We start from the raw sequence: 6000 nt of genomic DNA, 5'->3' as shown, positions 1-6000 counted from the left end.
CACCGAGTGGCGCGATACGAGCTTGTAGGTCTGCTATTTTTGAAAAATTCGAAGAACGACTGACATTTTTAGAATCTGATCTCAGGTCAGAATGGGTTAATCAGACCAGTGTGTGTCCAGTGAAAACCTCCTGTGAATCTGATCTCAGGTCAGAATGGGTTAGCAGTGTTAGATGTGAACATGTGTGGACAGGATGCACAGTGTGAGGTGAGGAGCGCTACATGACATGTGACCACTATACACACAAACGCACAGCAGCTATGTGTGACGACAGGCGGTGGTCTCGGCGAGACAACTCCATGTAATTGCATCTTTCCATCTCGCAGTCTTCCTGTCATTCTGTACAGTTACACTGTACTCTATCGTCTCTCTTTGTTTCTGTCTGTCTGTCTTTCTCTCTCGCCCTGCTAAGTTCAGAAATAGCTCATTATACAGAAAATCGGAATTCTGGTCAGTTAAAATGTCCCCCTAGATATGTTAGCCATTTACAGTCTATGCATATCACATAATTCATATCCTTCATTTGAACACCTGGTTGCCTCTCCCTCTCCCCCTGCTTATTGTCTGTCCCACTCGACAGTTCAGTCCACTCCACTGTATACAGTGTAGTCCACTCCACTGTTCAGTCCACTCCACTGTTCAGTCCACTCCACTGTATACAGTGCAGTCCACTCCACTGTTCAGTCCTCTCCACTGTTCAGTCCTCTCCACTGTTCAGTCCACTCCACTGTTCAGTCCACTCCACTGTATACAGTGCAGTCCACTCCACTGTACAGTCCATTCCACTGTTCAGTCCACTCCACTGTTCAGTCCACTCCACTGTACAGTCCACTCCACTGTACAGTCCAATGAAGCAGGAATTCCATGAAGAAAATCCATTGATTTTACCCAGAAAACTGCCTTTACTTTTCGTTTCTGATTGTATTCAAATAGTGTGTCCCCCAGGCAGGGAGGAAAGGAATGAGGCGTGCGCTCGCCGCTGGGACTCATAATAACCCAAAAGGTTAATTCCCCTTTGGACAAAAAATATGAATGGGCTCACTCTGAGAGTTTCTGAGCCAACATTTAATGACTTGAAGTTGTCAGTTGTGACTATAGCCAGACATTTTGGGTTATGGATATTATTTATTTCAAAACATTCTTACAGAACATTATCTTAGGTTGAAAGCATCTGGCAAACATTTCATAACTAAACACATAAGTCACAGACCCAAAAACAGTCACAGATACAAAATGTAAATATTGCTGTGAGTATATATCACATTTTCTTTATTCTTTTTTTGTTTTTTACCTTTCTTACAATTATTATTCATTTTGACTTTATTTATTTTTTACTTTTTAAAAATAGTGAAAATGACAGATGGGCAAATAATCTGAATCGGATCGGGAGCAAAAAAACGTGATGGGGACATCCCTAGTTGGGAACCCCTGCATTGGAACCATTTGGAACCTTTTCACTTCATTGTTTAGCATGTAGTTCATCGTAGTACTGATTCTATAGCAGATCACTGTGCAAATATCCACACTGTTTAAGAGAGGCAAGTAGCCTTGGCACTGGCTGCAATCACTTTAACTGATTATCATCATGGTCTCTTCATGATTGCGCTGTATTGATTAGCTTGGCCTGGCATTGTTTTCATCTATTGACTTGCCTGGTCTGCCAAATGGACTATTCAACCAGACCTGTACATGCACACATGCGTGTGTGTGTGTGTGTGTGTGTGTGTGTGTGTGTGTGTGTGTGTGTGTGTGTGTGTGTGTGTGTGTGTGTGTGTGTGTGTGTGTGTGTGTGTGTGTGTGTGTGTGTGTGTGCGTGAGTGTGTGCGCACAGATGCACAATCACACACTGTGTTTGGTTCTGAATTAAAGTCAGGGTATAGTCCAGCTGTACTGTTTATGTCCTGACACTAATTAGCATTTGAAAGAAATGCCAAGGAGCCCCATGAGAGAAGACTCTAGCAATGATTCTTAAACCGTTTAATTTCAAGGACCCTTAGTTTGACCCTCAGTTTGACAACCAAATGGACCATTTGGTTGTTTTTTCGGGCCAACGGAGATTAGCTGGTAACGGACGGACCGACGGAGTGCAAAACATACTCTCTCCCCATGCTTTCGGCCTGGTGGAGACAATAAAGGAACCCATACAAATGCGTCAGCCACCCACAAATGGGCCCCGACCCAGTGTCTGGGAACCAGTGCTCTCACTGTATCCCCAAACTATTCAGATATTATCAAAGTATTCTGGACTTGCATCACGGCACCCTATGGTGGCCATGCAGGGCACCCACTCTGAGAAACCCTGGTCTAGACTATAAATTGGCCCTTGAAAGTCATGAGCCTTTAAGCCAGAGAGCTCCAGGATGTCCAAGACGTCCTACACCGAGCTCATCTCAGCCTGAAGCTGACACTTGAATGGTGTAATGGTGGCAGGGGGAGATGAGCGGACTAATGCCTGCTGATACTTAGAAGACACTTAGAAGAGGACGGTGATTCCCCTGTTGCTCTTCATGCTATTTATAGCGTGCAGCAGACCATGACTAAATGGCTTGTGTCTGTGTGTGTGCGTGCATACGTGCGTGCGCACACACGGATGCATGGTCAGCATAGGTCGAATGGTCGAATAGGGGTGTGAAGGCAATATTGATACTTTTACTTAGGTAAAAAATGTGAGTACTTTTTCCACCACTGCACGCACGCATGCACACACCCACACACACACACACACACCCGCACATACACAAACGCAGGTCACACAGGGCTATTAGTAAGTCAAGCCTCTGTAGCGTTCTCTGTAGAGTTTTAAAAGCATTCTTGTCATTGTGCAGACGTACAGTTGTTGTAACCAAAACAACATCGGGTCACTGTGACCAGATGAATGGGTTTCATGGACACACACACACACACACACACACACACACACACACACACACACACACAAAGATGAATCGGCGTCCGGTGCAATGCAGACCAGTGATGTCTACTATTTGTATTTAGGGTGTGGATACCCCTTGTCTTCTTCTGTGTTCCTTGCCAAAAGCACGGCTGTTGTAGCATGTGGTGACATTCAACCACCCAGGGGAGAAAGGGGGGGAGAGACAGAGAGAGAGAGACAGAGAGAGAGAATAAGAGAAAGAGAGATGGAACAAACCGACTTAAGAGCAAAAGGAGGGATTGGCTGGTTGAGTGAATGACAGAAACCCGGAGGCATATCTGAGCCCTTGTTAGCCAACAGCTGCAGTGTGTGACTGCGGAGCACCGTTTCCCAAACAGTGGGTCAGGACCCATGTTTGGGTTAACTTGCAGGTCAATTTGTATTAATTGGTCGCAAGTAAATAATACCCCATTTTTCCCTTTCCTTCATATATACTATAGAACAGTGCCCGGCTGTAGAGCACCTGAGTCGGTATAACGATGGAAGTTGGAGACCTGGCTATGCAATACCCGTTGTACCGACCGGGTCAGAGTACCCGTTCCACCCATCTGTCTGTGTCCCTTTATTCCTATAAGTTCTGTGGCAGGCATGCAAGTGTTCCATACAGTATATGGAGATCAGGTCCAACTTCAAATTCGACACACCCGTTCCACACTCCCTGTGGGGGTGTGGAACGGGTGTGTCGAATTTGAAGTTGGTGGGGCGAACGGTTCTCGAGTTGCGTGGATTATAGACGTACGTACTTGGTGCATTTATAGATAAATATATATGTGTATATAGGCTTATATAGCCTATTTAAAATGATTAAACCAAAAGATCACAACTTTTCAACAAGTAAAAACAATTCCATATTTTCTGGGTGAGCTATCCCTTTAACATATAGCATTGCATAATCTTCCTAGAATTCGGTTCCATTTAGTTATCAGCAAATGACCATTTATGTCCAACGCACCGATGTGTTGTGGTGTTATTGTTGGGTTATATTTGGACTCGTCTGTCATTCAGCAAGATCTGAACACTGAATGTAGCAGCACTTCATGTTTAGTTAGTGATATCACTACTGTATGGGGGTCTAGCAGCACCTACGCACGCACGCACGCTAGCACACGCACTCATAACTGCGGGCACACACACACTCACATTAATGCTGTGCCATTACTTGTTTATAATAGCCTCTCCCTCTAGCCACTTCCTTCTGGAAAGAGGTCATTTCCTTTGACCTTTCACCTTTGAAAAAAACACCTGCTTCCTACTTCCTGTTATTCCTTGTCGGCGCGGGAAGTTCTCTGTAAATATCAGGGGACTTTGGAGTAAGGTTCACTTTCAGTCACCAAGATATATTTTTTTTAACCTATATACAGGTTTAATGTTTTCTGTTTTTTTTTTGTTCAATGTTTGTTTTAAAATGATTTACGTCATCTTGTCCCTAACACAAACATTAAATGCCATTAACAATAAAGATAATTTAATGTTTGTGTTGGCACCGTTTGCTTTACATCACCAGTACATCACCTAATCAACATGAGTTAGACTCATGTTGTTTGGCGCGTCCAAACAAGCCTCCAAAAGGAATGACAAAATATTGACGAAGGACGCTCCTCGAATATGTATTTGTGCCATTGAAGGTACACAAAGTTCAAGCAGCACTGAACCAGTTAAACCCTACATACCGACCGTACTTAGTTGTCTGGTGTCCCCCAGGCATGGACGGAGTCAAGTGAAAATAGGCCCTGTGTGTGCACAACATCGCAAAGCCCCCCACCCGAACGCGCCAAGTTTTTTAGTTTGTTCCTCAGGGCCCCTACATGTGCACGTGCCCACTTGACAGAAGCCATAATCCGTGCATGCCCCCCAGGGGTCTATCCTTAGTCCTCTCTCATTTGTTTTCCTCTACAGTACACCTATACATTGCCAAAAAATACAAAGTAGCTTGTGGGTCCAAGCCCTACCTGACTCCGCCAGATTGCGGCAGTATTGAGTTCACAAGTTCCCTCCTCCTACCTTGATCTGGTTTCTCTCAAGCAGAAACAATGAACCGGAAACAGCGGGACGAAAATCTGATATCTCCATAATACTTTTGATTGTAGTCTTGTTAACTTTAGTTGTAGTCCTGTTAACTTGTGTTTACATTTGCGCTGTGGCACAGCTACAATACGTCACCAGTCTCACGTTGATCCCGCCTCTAGCGGCCACATATCGCTCCGATCAGATTTAGTTCTGAGTACATCTCTCTGACCAGATGGGAGCAGGAGGAGGAACTCACTGCTGCCACCCGCTGGCAGAGTCAGGTTAGGACCAAGCTGGTATAACCTAAAATACAACATGAATGCCTGTTGTCAGCCAAATGAAAAGTGACATCAAGGAAAAATGCTGTAACGTATAAAAAAAGGAAGCACTCTGCAAATCACTCACTCATGAACCCCCCAACCCACTCACACACCCACACACACACACACAGAGAGGTTAATGCTAGATCTCTCCACACTGACCAACCAGCAGGAGTCGCTATAGAGCAATGTTTTCAACCAGTGGTCCAGGGACCACCAGTGGTTTCAGGTGTTCCTCAGGTAAATGATGGAGAGTTGGTAACCAAATGGAGACTTATAGATCTTTAACTCTTGAGAGCGTAACATTTTTGTTTTAGGCTCTCAAGAGTTAAATTATTGTTAAACATTGTTAAATTACTTCATTTACAAGTCTACATAATTAGTAAATGTAGAATAATTGTTATTTTAATCAACGACAACAAAATATTCTTCAGTTTTGGGTCTGAGAGGCTAAATGTCATTGTGGTCCTTGGCTCAAATGACAAATAAATAATGAGCCTTGAAATAAAAAGGGTTGAAAACCACCGCTATAGAGCAGTGACAAGGACACGACCCCACAAACAAACATGGCTGATTGTGTTTATTTGACTGACCAGCAAAAAAACAAAAAGGGGAAAGGCTGCCGGGAAATTAACTGAACTAGAACTTGACTCACATTTTCCTAATAGCGCTCACAGTATGCACTTAAGGAAGTCCCTTAATGAAGGATCATCTATAATAAAATGTTATGAACAGAATGAA

The 6000-nt window shown here is 43.9% G+C and overlaps 1 protein-coding gene across 2 annotated transcripts in view; it reads left to right on the top strand.

The window, feature by feature from the left end:
* Nucleotides 1-6000, top strand: part of nova2 (NOVA alternative splicing regulator 2) — an 81091-nt gene that overhangs the window by 56160 nt on the left and 18931 nt on the right. The gene's annotated exons all lie outside the window — the stretch shown is intronic.

This window comes from Protomyctophum bolini, assembly GCF_963924005.1.
Source record: "Protomyctophum bolini genome assembly, chromosome: 9".
Taxonomy (NCBI): domain Eukaryota; kingdom Metazoa; phylum Chordata; class Actinopteri; order Myctophiformes; family Myctophidae; genus Protomyctophum; species Protomyctophum bolini.
This window is presented reverse-complemented; position numbering and strand designations above follow the sequence as displayed.